The 15204-nt window shown below is 40.1% G+C and overlaps 1 protein-coding gene across 5 annotated transcripts in view; it reads left to right on the plus strand.

Annotated features, from left to right (window-relative positions):
* The window catches only part of LOC122553033 (pleckstrin homology domain-containing family G member 1-like), a 219984-nt gene that overhangs the window by 118792 nt on the left and 85988 nt on the right, over positions 1-15204 (plus strand). The window contains exon 1 of one of the 5 annotated variants that reach the window (XM_043696476.1): positions 12554-12616. The exons of the other annotated variants lie outside the window; for them this stretch is intronic. The gene's annotated coding sequence lies outside the window, so the exon portion shown is untranslated. Of the gene's footprint in view, positions 1-12553; positions 12617-15204 lie in introns of those variants that run through there. 5 annotated transcript variants of the gene reach the window in all.

Below are 15204 nucleotides of genomic sequence, written 5' to 3' on the forward strand. Positions count from 1 at the left end.
AGGACTTATACACTTAATGGTAAGGTCCTAGGGAGTGTTGCTGAACAAAGAGACCTTGGAGTGCAGGTTCATAGCTCCTTGAAAGTGGAGTCGCAGGTAGATAGGACAGTGAAGCCGGTGTTTGGTATGCTTTCCTTTATTGGTCAGAATATGGAGTATAGGAGTTGGGAGGTCATGTTACAGCTGTACAGGACATTGGTTAGGCCATTGTTGGAATATTGCGTGCAGTTCTGGTCTCCTTCCTATCTGAAGGATGTTGTGAAACTTGAGAGAGTTCAGAAAAGATTTTCAAGGATGTTACCAGGGTTGGAGGATTTGAGCTATAGGGAGAGGTTGAATAGGTTGGAGCATCAGAGACTGCGGGTTGAGCTCAGAGGTTTATAAAATCATGAGAGGCATGGATAGGATAAATAGACCAAATCTTTTTCCCTGGGGTGGAGGTGTCCAGAACTAGAGGGCCTAGGTTTAAGGTGAAAGGGGAAAGATTTAAAAGAGTCCCTAAGGAGGCAACATTTTCCCAGGGTGGTACGTGTATGGAATGAGCTGCCAGAGAAATTAGTGGAGGCTGGTACAATTGCAACATTTAAAAGGCATCTGGATGGGTTTATGAGTAGGAAGAGTTTGAAGGGAAATGGACTGGGTCCTGGCAAGTGGGACTAGATTGAGGTGGGATAGCTAGTCAGTATGGATGAGTTGGACCAAAGGATCTGTTTCCGTGCTGTCCATCTCTGACTCTATGGAATGTAATTCCATCTATCCATTGCCACTTAAAATTGGTGGTTCATGTCAAAAGGGCACTTTTTAATGATCTGTAATTCACAATTATGAAATGCTACTTGACCTTCAAGACAGACAGGGAATAATGAAGCACCAATTCTCTTGTCTGCAGATAGTAAACTGCTGCTCAACATTTTAAACATAACTTTACCAATCATGGCAATGTGTTTGGTGAATGTTTGTATATTGGCACATCTACCTGTCATTGTCAAGGACCAATATAGCAACACCAAACTCAACTGTTACTTTTCCATCTCTTTCCCTCTCTTCCTTCCTCTTGGTCCACACTTTCCTTCTGTTTCTGACTTGAGTTCCTCCTATTTCCATCTTGGTTTCTTTCTCTGTTCTTCTACTTTTGGTTAAGGATTGGGTGTGACTATGTCCCAAATCCCCTTTTTATGCTGCAAGCCGATGATATATAAATAGGAAGATATGAAATCCAATTGATATCCCTTGCTGTGAGATGTGCAATTTCTGACCTGTTTAAAAACTGAACACTCGTTCTTATAACTACCATGATGGAATTTGACCTAGTTCTCTCAACCTTTTTTAAGCAGAAATTCCACACTAATGCACACTTAGATCAGGAAATGGCAATTGGGACTGTTCCCTCATTAGATGGTTTTGGCTTGTTAAAATAATTCACAAGCAGTAAGAAAAATTTGTTCACAATCTGATTAGCTCTTCCCTCATTAGTGAATGAAGAAGTGGGCCAACCCTGATGTGCTGTAGAGCCTTTTCCTTTATGCTGAGATGCTCAATAATTTAACATTGAAACTTACCCTTCCTGAAATGGGGTTTCCTGTGATAAGAGTTTGTCTATGAGCTCAAAGCTTCCTGACTACTATTTTTGAATTTCTTGGTTCACAAAGCTGTAAAATAGAATGACATTGTCCCTAGGTTGCTAGGTGGAGGATTTTGTTTTAAATGGAAGGTTCAGATTCTATAGGAAAGGTGGTTTATTTCATTACTTCCCATATGAAGTGAAATAGATAGGGACAATCAGCTTGAACCAATCAAAAAATGATTTGCAATTTTTGATTAATCTGACTGCACACTTGTCCTTGGAAGACCTTTTTTAGTAATTAGAAAAGAAGAAACAACGTTGTTACTGGGTGTTGTTCAGTTAACCCTATCTCAACTGGTTAGTGTCCTTCTGTTGTCTAAGGATGTTATTTGGGGGAAATGGTGGCATAATTGCATCACTGCTGGACTAATCCACAGCTTTTGACTAATGTTCTGGGGCATTGATTTGAATCCTTCCATGGCAGGTGGTGAAATTTGAGTTTAATTTTTTTTTTGAGCAATAAAAAGCAAAGATAGCCATGTAACCATTGTTGATTTGTTGTAAAAACAGTTCTGGTTCACTAATGTCCTTCTATTGGGAAGGAAATATACTGTTGTTACCTGGTCTGGCCTAAATGTGACTTCAGACCAGAATTCCTTGAATTTCTTTTCCCCCAGCATAGGTTAGAGGTCCATATGTGGCAGCCATTTTCAGAACTGAGTATACTGTGATCAGTCTTGGAGGGGATATTGCTTCAGACCCACACAAGAGATTGACACTTAACTGCTGTCTGGGAATAATGTAAAGAGTTAGTGACTCTTTTTAATTTAGTAATTTAGAACTTTAATTTAAAACATGGGCTCTTATCTGTGGAATGGAAGCTAAAAATCTAGACTGACTCTTCCACACATTTTTGAGAATATGCTGCATTATTGAGTATATTGTCTTTCAGATGAAATGTCAAACCAGGGGCCTATTTGTATCCTTGGTGGCTGCAAAAGAAGTTGCCATGACACTAATTGTAAGAAGATCATGGATGTTTCCTCTGGTGTCCTGGCCTACATTTAACTTTCTTTCTCTCACTGTGATATTACATGGTCAATATTTGGCTCTGCATTGTAGGAGCTTGCAGTACTTGAAGTGGCTACTGCAATTATGATGCACTTCAAAAAGTACTTAGTAAACTGTGATATATCATGCCTACCTCACTTTGGAAAGAAAACAAAAAAACACAGGGCCAATAAATCTAAGGGAATTCCAAAGTTTAGCACCTGGACAGCCAAGGTAAAGTGTTGGTGTGCCTTAATATTGTGAAAGGTGCTCATCTGTTTTGGCCAGTACCTCAATCACATCTTCCTGTCCTGATGTTCTGACAGCATATGTTTCTTCCTCTATTTGCCTTTAATTTCATGGTTACTTCATTTCGTTCAGCTTTACAATCCCTGCTGGATGGTAGTTGATTTTAATGTAAACTGGTCAGTCATAGTAGGGAGCCTTTCCCATTCGCTTTGTGTCTGGCTATTAATGAAACAGAGCTAACCAGTCTTAAGAACCAGTGCTGTGCCCTTCGGAAGCAGCGATTCCAAGAAGAAAGCTGGATAACCCAAAGGTCTGCACATCCTAACCTCTACTAAATCCCATTTCACCACCGTCTTTGTGTTCTGAGCTACATTGGTTCCAATTCTAACAACAGGTTAAATATACAATTGTTGTGTCACACCTCCATTGTCACAGTTTTTTTAGGCTGCACTCGGCATAGATCCATCATTTCTTTTTGGTAATGTTTGAAGTTGTTAATCACTGTTATCAACACTCCCCTCTTTTCTCTTTCACCCAGATTGTACGTGAAATTCTTTTTTAAACCCTGAATTGAATTTAATTTATCCTCATGTGTACTGAGGCACAGTGAAAAGCTTTGTCTTGCGAGCAGTACAGGCAGATCACATAGTTAAATAGCGTAGATATATGACATTGCCAACCCACTGATTCTCTGTACATACCACCCAGCCTTGCATTTCTGCAATTATGGTCTCTTGCACATCTCTCTCATTTTAAACACTTCTTCATTGCTAGCCTGTCTAGGTGCTAAACTTTGGAATTCCCCTAGATTTATTGGCCCTGTGTTTTTTATTTTGTTTTCTTTCCAAGGTGAGGGGGGCATGATGTATGTAATCCTGATGCTCCAATCCTTGAATGTGGGCTAGTTTGATGGGAATTAGTCTCCTCTTGTTTATTTTTCAGTAATGTATGTTGTTAGTTTGACAATTACTTTTAGCCATGTGACAGATTTGATGTGTTGTCCGAGCCACTTGTTACATTAGTTTCCCCACTTTGATCCATTTGAGTGTTGGTTTTGGATTTGATTTAAAGCATTGTATATACTTGAGGTTGATCTCCTGTAAAGGTCAATCTCCTATTTTGGCCGAACAATCTGGAATTTTCCATACCTCGTGTAAAAGTCAACCCCAGTTCTTCACAGATAACCATTCAATCTTTGTGAGTCAAGGTATTGTCCCATTTATAAAAGTTACGATGAGGAAATTAATTTTTTGCGCTATTGTGTGTTTTGATGCCCAATTCATCAATTTGGCATGAAATTTTATGATGCATCAGAGTCTGGCAACAACTTCTTTGTGTGCAGCTCAGCTGAACTCCGTTCCCTGTAGCACTTGTGGAATACAGTCCTATATACCTGGTTGAGGCTTTGAAATTTCTTGATTTTTTGTGTGAAAATGCCCTCCAGAACGAAAACAAAAAATACACAGCAGAGTTTAAATTGAAAGTCATTGAAGTTGCAGAGCAGAGAAATAACTGTGCAGCAGCAAAAGAATATTGTGTTTCTGAGAAACCTGAGAAGGATGTCGAACCAGCTTCAGACAATGTCAAAGCAAAAGTGTGCAGCAGAGTTAAGCCTAGCAAGTGGTCACAATTTGAGGAATATATTGCTGAGTGGATATTTGACAATTGTCAAAAAGGAAAATGCGTTAGCCATGAAGCCATCTGAGTCTGTGCATGAAACTAATCCAAGGAGGATGGAATTGCAGATTTTAAGGCATATGTTGGACGGTGCACCAGGCTCGTGAGAAGGCATGACTTAGTATTTCGGCAGAGAACTAAGATTACAAAAGAACTGGTAGGTAAGATATTAGTTTCACCAGTTTGTAATCCAAAATTGCAGAAGGAAGGCTTCTGTTAATGATACAATATTTTGGACTGTATCATGAATTTCAGCCCTTCAAAAGAAGTAACAATTTAATAGTTGACCCCATAAATTTAACTGCAAAATAATAAAATCTCAAAAATTTGACTTTTACACTAGTATATATGGTATGTGATTGCATTAGAAACAGTGCAGAGAAGATTTGCTTGCCTAGTTCTTGGAATAAAGAGTTTGTCTTGTGTGGAAAAGTTAGGCTTGTGTCCATTGGTGTTTAGAAAAATGAGATCATCATATTGAAAGAGGAGATTCTGAAGAGACTTCACAGAACAAGTACTTTTCCTTGTGGGAGAGACTTAAAGTAGGGGGAAAACCATTTCAAAATAAGGGATGTCTCATTAAGATTGAGAAGGAGGGATGTTTTCCCAATGGATAGTGGTACTTGGAATTTTCTTTCCCAGATGATAGAGGCAGGATTTAAGGATGAATTGGATTAATGACTGGTAATTGAGTCCAAAGCAAAGGCCCTGTTCAATTAGTCATGATCTTATCAAGAAGAACAGGCTTTGGGAGCCAAATGCCTTACTCTTTCTATTTGCTTGCATGTAAGCTCACTCCAGGATCCAAAATATGATGGGAGTCACTTTGTGTTAGCAACTTTTTCAGCATTGTTCTGGAATAGCTGGCTGGTTCAGTGGTTAGCAGTCTGCCTCACAGTTCCAGAGACCTGGGTTCAATTCCACCCTCAAGTGACTGTACAGTCTCCACACTGACATTCCCCCGTGTTTGCATGGGTTTCCTCTGGGTGCTCTGATTTTTCTCCCAGGGATGAACAGGTTAGGTGGAATAGTCATGGGAAATGCAGGGTTATGGGGGTTGGGTCTGGGTGAGGCTCTTTTTGTATTTTGGAATGTTGTTGTTGATTCAATGGACTGAATGGCCTGCTTCCATTTGAAGGGATTCTAAGATTCTACATCTAGAAATTGAAATTAGTTAGTCACTACTGTGTGCAACCCAGGGCAAATATCCAAGGGATATTTTAAACCAAAAAAATATTTTTGAGCATTCTGACGTTGGGGAAAATAGGCTACCTAAATGAAATAATTTTAAGGTGAGGTCATGTGATGAAGCCACCAGGAATACATCTGACCAGAGTCAGGAATTCCTCAGTACTTATCTGTTCATACAGTTCCTGTAAGTTTTTTTCAAGAATAATAGGAAGTAGTGCAGCTGGGAAGAACTGGAACTGGAATTCACATGGAATTTGATACCAAGGAAAGTCATTAAACTCAACTTTTTGACTGTTCAAAAAACGACTGGATTCTCTTTCTAGAGAAAAGGATCTAGTGATTATTCAATTATGTGCAAGGTATTAGCTCTTCAACACTCTTTGAAATAGTAAGAATATGGTTGAGAAAAACAGTAACAGTTTGTTAGACTAGGTTGAATGGAAGTTAGGAAAAAGTCCTCTGAAAATTATCCTGAATGTAGTAGCTGAGAAATAACATTCTTCAGTTTGAAACTGCCAGTTTGTACATACAATAGCTTTCTTTTGAATTAAATAGAAGTTTTTTTCAGTTCTTGCATGTTGCACACCTGAGAACTTTTTCGGTTCCAGTTGATTGGACTCCATTCCCTTGAATAAGTGACAATACAATTCTTTGTGCTCTTTAATGACTTGAGTCACAGTTCACACGCATTTGTGATTATGATCAGTGGGTAGTGAATCACTCCTTAATGATTTGGCTCCACTTATTGTCATTCACCCAGGGACCAGAACCTGTTTCTCTGGTGTATGAATGATTCTTGGTTTGGATTTTGTTATACTTCTAAAAATGCGCGCACGAACAAGAGGTGGCCATTCAGCCACTCGAGCCTGTTTATCCATTAAGTTAGATCATGGCTGATCTGTATCTTTCTTCCCTTGTTCACTTAATACCATTTTCTCAACAAAAGCAATCTGTTGATCTCAAACTTTAAAGCTTCAATCGAGCCCTTAGAATCCATATCATTTCATCAAAATATTGTGGGGGCTGGAAGAACGAGCCAGATGTACAGTGCACTTTCCATGAAATTTGACTATAATTCTAATATAGTGCCCTTTGTTCTGAATTTTCCCAACTGAAGAAAAGTTGATAGATCAATAATCTTAAACATTTTCTAATACTTAAAAGTTAATTTAGTGGAGGCATTCATTGTTCAACCTCCTCTCAATTTAGTTAACTCTCTCTTCGTGCAGTTTCACTAGAATGATGTTAGGACTATGTGAAGGCTAACATATACTACTTAAGTTGCTGTGTCTGGACGAAATACAGCACTCCTGGTGGAGTCTGACCAAGCTCTGATTATAACTGAAGCACAATATCCCCTTCTAATTTTATCTAATGAGTGCTGCAGCAGATAAGTGGGCATGAAGGAAGGAGTGCAGCAGTTCTAGTACATCAATGGCCACATAAAGGTGACCTCTGTGACCAGGAGTGTCACTCCAGCATTGGTCTCTTCAGTCACAAGCGATGTTGCTTCAGGGAAGCAGGAAGTTAGTAAAACAAGGATGCAAACCCATGGTCAGCCATGACTGAAAGGGGCCTCACATGTATTTAATCCAGGTGATTGTTATATTGCCAACTTGCCTACATTTGAGATGGATTGATTACTCTTACCACACTGACTTGTACACATTGAACAGAAGTCTAGTTCTTGCTGAGTTTGAGTATGATTTACTGTTGTTACATATGTATGTAGTTTTTTGTGCTATTCAAGCACATCATGTCACACAGTGTATCAGACTAGTAGAACACAGTGCAGGATACACTGTATAGTGGTAGAAAATGTGCACAGAGAGAGATCAACATTAATGTTTGAGAGGTCCATTCAAAAGTCTGATAAGTGTCAAAGAAGCTGTTCTTGAATCTGTGCAGACTTTTATATCTTCAGCCCAATAACTGGGGTGGGAGGGGTCTTTGATTATGTAAGCTGCTTTCCTGAAAAAGCATGAAGAATAGATGGAGTCAATGGATAGAAGGCTGGTTTGTAAGATAAATTGGGTTGTGTACATGACTCTAGTTTCTTGTGGAGAAAGTGAGGACTGCAGATGCTGGAGATCAGAGCTGAAAATGTGTTGCTGGAAAAGCGCAGCAGGTCAGGCAGCATCCAAGGAATACGAGAATCGACGTTTCGGGCATAAGCCCTACTTCTAGTTTCTTGTGGTCTTGGGAAGAGCAGCTGCCATACCATGCTGATTTGCATCCAGATTGGATGCTTTCTATGGTGTATCAAGAATAATTGGTAAGAGTCTTTTTCGACATGCCAAATTTCTTTAGCCTCCTAAAGGAGAGGTGTTGTGCTTTCTTGACCGTTGCATTGATGTGGGTGGACCAGGACAGATTTTTATCATCACTCCCTGGCATTTGACACTCTAGATCATCTCCACTCGACACCATTGATACAGACAGGGGCATACCCTCCACAACGCTTTCTGAAGTCAATGAGCAACTCTCCATTTTGCTGGTGTTGATGGAGAGATTGTACACCATGCCACTAAGCACTCAATCACATTCCTGTATTCATTCTCATTGTTTGAGATCTGACCTACAATGGTGGAGTTAGCAAACTTGTCATTGGAGTTGGGGCACAATTTGGCAACAAAGTAGTGTATAAGGACTGTGGTAGGGGTCTGAGTTTGCAGCCTTGCGGGGCAATGGTGTTGAAAATTATTGTGGAGGAGGTGTTATCGCTGAACCAGCAGCTTGGATATCTCTTTCTGGAGCGCAAATACAAAAAAAAAAAAAATTTTGGCCTGCTTAAGGAAGTGTCTCAAAAGCTGAGCACTGTTACTGCAGGAAAAGATCCTATACCCAAGTCTGAATGTGAATGTTCATATCACGTAATTGGATAGTAATGACCCAGAACTTATACTGTCTTCTCATCGAAGTGAATCACATTGCTAGTCATAGTCAGAGTCCTAGAGGTGTACAGCATGGAAACAGACCCTTCGGTCCAACCCATCCATGCTAACCAGATATTCCAACCCAATCTAGTCCCACCTGCCAGCACCTGGCCCATATCCCTCCAACCCCTTCCCATTCATATACCCATCCAAATGCCTCTTAAATGTTGTAATTGTACCAGCCTCCACCACTTCCTCTTCCAGCTCATTCCATACTCCGTACCATCCTCTGTGTGAAAAAGTTGCCCCTTAGGTCTCTTTTTTATCTTTCCCCTCTCACCCTAAACCTATGCCCTCTAGTTCTGGACTCCCCCACCCCAGGGAAATGTCTGTCTGTTTACCCTATCCATGCCCCTCATAATTTTGTAAACCTCTGTAAGGTCACCATTCAGCCTCCGACGCTCCAGGGAATACAGCCCCAGCCTGTTCAGCCTCTCCCTATAGCTCAAATCCTCCAACCCTGGCAACATCCTTTGTGAATCTTTTCTGAACCCTTTCAAATTTCACAACCTCTTTCTGATAGGAAGGAGACCAGAATTGCATGCAATATTCCAACAGTGGCCTAACTAATGTCCTGTACAGCCGCAACATGATCTCCCAACTCCTGTACTTCAGTACTCTGACCAATAAAAGGAAGCATACCAAACGCCGCCTTCTATCCTATCTCCCTGCGACTTCACTTTCGAGGAGCTATGAACCTGCACTCCAAGGTCTTTGTTCAGCAACACTCCCTCTGACCTTACCATTTGTGTATAAGTCCTGCTAAGATTTGCTTTCCCAAAATGCAGCACTTCTCATTTATCTGAATTAAACTCCATTAGCCCATCTGGTCCAGATCATATTGTAATCTGAGGTAACCCTCATCGCTGTCCACTACACCACCAATTTTGGTGTCATCTGCAAACTTACTAACTGTACCTCTTATGCTCGCATCCAAATCATTTATGTAAATTGCAAGAAGGACCCAGCATTGATCCTTGTGGCAATCCACTGGTCACAGACCTCCAGTCTGAAAAACAACCCTCCCACCACCACCCTCTGTCTTCTACTTTTGAGCCAGTTCTGAATCCAAATGGCTAGTTCTCCCTGTATTCCGTGAGATCTAACCTTGCTAACCAGTCTCCCATGGAAAACCTTGTGGAACGCCTTACTGAAGTCCACATCTACACAGCTGTCCTCATCAATCCTCTCTGTTACTACTTCAAAAAACTCAATCAAGTTTGAGACATGATTTCCCACGCACAAAGCCATGTTGACTGTCCCTAATCAGTCCTTGCCTTTCCAAATACGTGTACATCCTGTCCCTCAGGATTCCCTCCAACAACTTGCCCACCGCCGAGGTCAGACTCACTGGTCTATAGTTCTCTGGCTTGTCCTTACCACCCTTCTTATACAGTGGCACCATGTTAGCCAACCTCCAATCCTCCGGCACCTCACCTGTGACTATCGACGATAGAAATATCTCAGCAAGAGGCCCAGCAATCACTTTTCTCTAGCTTCCCACAGAGTTCTAGGGTACACCTGATCAAGTCCTGGGGATTTACCCATTTCTAGACATCCAGCACTTCCTCCTCTGTAATCTGGACATTTTGCAAGATGTCACCATCTATTTCCCTACAGTCTATATCTTCCATATCCTTTTCCACAGTAAATAATAATGCAAAATATTCATTTAGTATCTCCCCCATTTTCTGCGGCTCCACACAAAGGCTGCCTGGCTGATCTTTGAGGGGCCCTATTCTCTTCCCTAGTTACCCATTTATCCTTAATGTATTTGTAAAGACCCTTTGGATTCTCCTTAATTTTATTTGCCAAAGCTATCTCATGTCCCCTTTTTTTTTGCATCCTGATTTTTCTCTCAAGTATACTCCTACTTTCTTTATACTCGAAGGATTCACTCAATCTATCCTGTCTATACCTTACATATGCTGCTTTCTTTCTTAAGCAAACCTTCAATTTCTTTAGTCATCCAGCATTCCCTATACCTACCAGCCTTTCCTTTCACCCTGACAGGAATATACTTTCTCTGGTCTCTCATTATCTCATTTCTGAAGGCTTCCCATTTTCCAAATGTCCCTATACCTGCGAACATCTGCCTCCAATCAGCTTTCAAAATTTCCTGATGAAGGGCTTTTGCCCGAAACGTCGATTTTGCTGAAGCTCCTCGATGCTGCCTGAATTGCTGTGCTCTTCCAGCACCATTGATCCAGAATCTGGTTTCCAGCATCTGCAGTCATTGTTTTTACCTTCAAAATTTCTTGCCTACTACTATCAAAATTGGCTTTCCTCCAATTTAGAACTTCAGCTTTTAGATCTGGTCTATCCTTTTCCATCACTATTTTAAAACGAATAGAATTATGGTCGCTGGCCCCAAAGTGCTCCCCCACTGACACCTCAGTCACCTACTCTTGTGAAATAAGGCAGGGCAGGTCAAGTTTTGCACCTTCTCTAGTAGGTCCATCCACACACTGAATCAGAAAATTGTCTGTGCACACTTAACAAATTCCTCTCCATCTAAACACTTAGATTGGGACTGCCATAGTGTTATGTTTGGAAAGTTAAAATTCCCTACCATAACCACCCTATTATTCTTACAGATAGCCAAGATCTCCTTACAAGTTTGTTTTGCAATTTCCCTCTTACTATTAGGGAGTCTATAATACAATCCCAATAAGGTAATCATCCCTTTTCTTCTTTCTCAGTTCCACCCAAATATGTTTTCCTGGATGTATTTCCAAGAATATCCTCTCTCAGCACAGCTGTAATGCTATCCCTTATCAAAAATCCCACTCCTCCTCTTGCCTTCCTTTCTATCCTTCCTGTAGCATTTGTATCCTTAACACATGGATATGACCCCTGAAAGTTGTTTATTTTTCCTCCTTCAAACAGTTGTTACATGAGGATATGTATCAGAAGAATTGTTATGACGGCAAGTCTGCAGGTGTTGTTGTAGTTCTGCCAGGCTGTGGTTTGGATATTGAGACATCTTAATGTGGTATAGTCTTCCTGAAAGTGGTGCGAGGAGCTCTGAGTGAAAAGTTGGAAATAATGTTTGTCATGCAAAGTACTTTGGGCTAGAATTTTCTTGCAAGCTAATGGTAAATTAAATTTGTATGTTTTTTTTAAAGGCACTCAGCAACTTATACTAAGAAAGATGCCTCTTAAGTTGCAAATTGCCACAAGTTCCTGATGATTGAGGTGGGACCTTGCTGTCAGCCTGCCCGAGTGTTTCAGTAAATTGCTGCATTTGTAATACTACTATGAATTAAGCTGTTATCGTGAATTATTCCACTTTTTTTTTAAATGAAGAAATGTGTCCAGCACCAGGGACCAGGTTTGATTCCTGCCTCAGTCAACTGTCTGTGGCGTTTGCATGTTCTCCCCGTGCCTGCGTGGGTTTCCTCCAGGTGCTCCGGTTTCCTCCCACAATGTGCAGGTCAGGCGAATTGACAATGCTAAATTGCCCATAGCGTTGGGTGCATTCGTCAGGAGTAAATATAGGGTAGGGGAATGGGTCTGGATGGGTTACTCTTCGAAGGGTCAGTGTGGACTTGTTGGGCCGAAGGGCCTGTTTCCATACTGTAGGTAATCTAATCTAAAAAAATGTGTGGCTCTGCATTACCACCCAACCTTTCCAGTCTCGAAAGGAAAAAGTATATTGTGGCATCTCTGCAATGAATTGTCATTGGTGATTTGTACTTTTTCATTTCCTTCAACTTTTACATTCCCCGCCATACTGCCCCTTTGTTTTCTATTCACTTTAATTTCTTTTCAATGGGCGTTGTTCCTTTCTAATCTTTTTTAATACCAAGAGTGTGACTCATTTGGTAGCATGTGCCTCTGAGTCACAAGGTTGTTTGTTCTAGCCCCTCTTCTCAAAACTTGAGGCCTGAAGGGCTGTGCTGGATTTGGATGATGTATTAAACTGAGATCTGACTCGCCTTTTCAGGTAAATGCAAGATATCTTGGCACTACTTAGAACAGGAGGGGAATTTTCCTGTGTCCTGGCCAATGTTTATTCCTCCATCAATATCACTAAAACTGATTTCTTCTATAAAATTTGACAATGAGTTTTTTGTTTGTGGAAGTTTGCTATGTGCAAATTTGGCTGCTACATCTCCTACGTTAGTGGTTGCAGATCAAAATGGTTGTGAAGTGTTATTTAAATGCAAGACATTTTTCTTAAATCCCTTTTGATTGAGGCATTACTCTTGGTCTCCCTGTTCATCAAGTCCTGGATGCACTGTTGGCTTCTTGTGCAAAGTTAATTGAAGCTGAATGATGACCAAAAACAATCCAACTTGTGACACACACACCATGAGATTTTTTTTTCCCCTTTTCAGTAAATTTTGGTGCTTTTAAAACAATTTTCTGTGACATTGTGTGGTTTTGGTAAACTTTGCTTGTTTGTTTATGACCTTCTTTGTTAAATCAAAATATTGTCAAAAATATTGTTGCATTTCAGCTGTTGATCATTAGGGAGAGTATCTGGCCTCTCTTCTCTCCTTTCCAATTTAAGGCCTTGGAATTCTTAAATTGAATTGAATTGAAATTTGGAAGTATTCAGGGCTCCTGTTTTCCCTACAAGAATTGACCCGTAGAGCTTTAGCTTGTATTGCACTGAAGAACTGTGATATGACAGGAGGGGGTTCAGACATCTGTTTATCAAGTTGGAACTTCAAAGAGGTTTTTTAACTATCTATGTATTTTATGTTCCAGAACTCATTGGATTTATTTCCTGATGTGGTTTGTGGGGAAGGGTGGGGGTGTGGGTGAGAGAGCAAATATTTTGAAATGGATGTCTTCCTGTTTTTATGATCTTGAGTCTGAGCTTGTACATTCTGATTTGGAATAGTATGGACAGTTAGAATTGAAAGTATAGAAAGATGAGCTGGACAGATATAGTGCAAATGATAAAATCAAGGGTGACGAAGGAAGTTTGATTCAAATCTGACTGTATTAAGGAACTTCATGATCTTGTAATTTAGAGGAAATTGCAAATAAATGAATCTCTGGACTGGATCCCCTCAAGTAATGAAAGATGTGATGTTTTTAAACTTTTTCAGATGATTTGCTCCAGAGAAAGTTTGACCAAATGGTGGTTGAACTAACCTGTTGTTTTTAGAGACTTTTAGACAGTGAAGCAAACTAAAAGAACTTGTATTTAGTCAGGCCTAGTTTTTGCAGGGATCCTGTCTCACTGATATTACTGACCCTGTTGTGTCCTGGGAACTGATATGTATATGTCACCTGAGAACCTTTTTTGTTTTGCTTCCATATTAAGGAAGAATGTTCTAAGATCCCTCTTTCTCCTGGACAGTTGCAAAAGAAAATGCACAGGACCTGATAATGGATGGTCATTCCACAATCCCTTTGTGTCTGGCCTAATCTTTTACTCTCTTGCTGTGGTGTCTTTCTTTATCACCTGAAGTTATGATGAGTACTCCAAAAACCTTTTCTTACAATCGCATTCTGCGTATTGTACTTTGAATCCCCTCAGCCTCGAACTGTGGTATTCTTTTCTATCTTGGTCTATGCTACTTCAATCTTTTTGCCTTTTTATGCAAGAAGCTTGTTGTAATCTTATTTTCTAATCTATCTTGTTAATTTAATATATCTTGCAGTATAGGATTCAGTCCTACATTTAGTGTCTCAAGAAGCAATGCAGTTAATTGGGTCACTTGTCTCACTGGCTTGCAAGTTTTATATTCTGTGATACTGTAACCTTGTAGTTAGGTTGTTATAACCAAGTTATGAAGAATGCTATTGGAATCAACTTTTAACTTTGTTTCTCTCTCCACAGATACCGTCAGACCTGCTGAGTTTCTCTAGCACTTTGTTTTTATTTCAGCATTCACAGTACTTTGCACTTGCTTGTAACAGCCGGTTTCAATGCGCAAGAAACATGTTTTAATGTTTTGAAAACTGATTGCGATGCTTAAAACTCAAAATTAGTATTGAAGTTCCATCTTTGATTTAGAAAGAAATAATAGTTTCTGTCATGCCTTGCTCTGCCTCTATTTATGAGGTCCTATTTGAAATGTAGTCACAGTTACAATGCAGACAGTCAATTTGCACAACAATTTTACAGAAAATGATGGTGACCAAGTGACCTGTTTATAGGTGTTGGTTAAGGGAAAAATTATTGGCTAGAACACTAAAGATGATCATTCCTGTTCTTCTTTGAAGTGGTGCCATGGGATTCTTTTTGATATCTGTCCTCTGGTTTCATGTCTTGTATCACTGACACTTCAGCACTGCCTCAGTTTTGCACTATTACCTTCAATTAAGTCCTCATTTTTAAAAATGGAACTCAAACATCCAAAGTTTTTGAGTTGAGAACATTGCCAACTGAACCACAGTTCGTCTCTGTTCATTTCAATCTCTAGCCTCCTGTGTATTCCCTGATGGTCTGCATCCCACTAGTATCAGCTGTGCCTTCAACCACTCAGATCCTTCTTTTTACCTTTTAAGTCTTTCTACATCCTTTTTTTTTTCCCCCAAAACAAAGTTTCAAAATCCACTTTTCTGACCAAC

This window comes from Chiloscyllium plagiosum, chromosome 9, assembly GCF_004010195.1.
Source record: "Chiloscyllium plagiosum isolate BGI_BamShark_2017 chromosome 9, ASM401019v2, whole genome shotgun sequence".
Lineage (NCBI taxonomy): Eukaryota > Metazoa > Chordata > Chondrichthyes > Orectolobiformes > Hemiscylliidae > Chiloscyllium > Chiloscyllium plagiosum.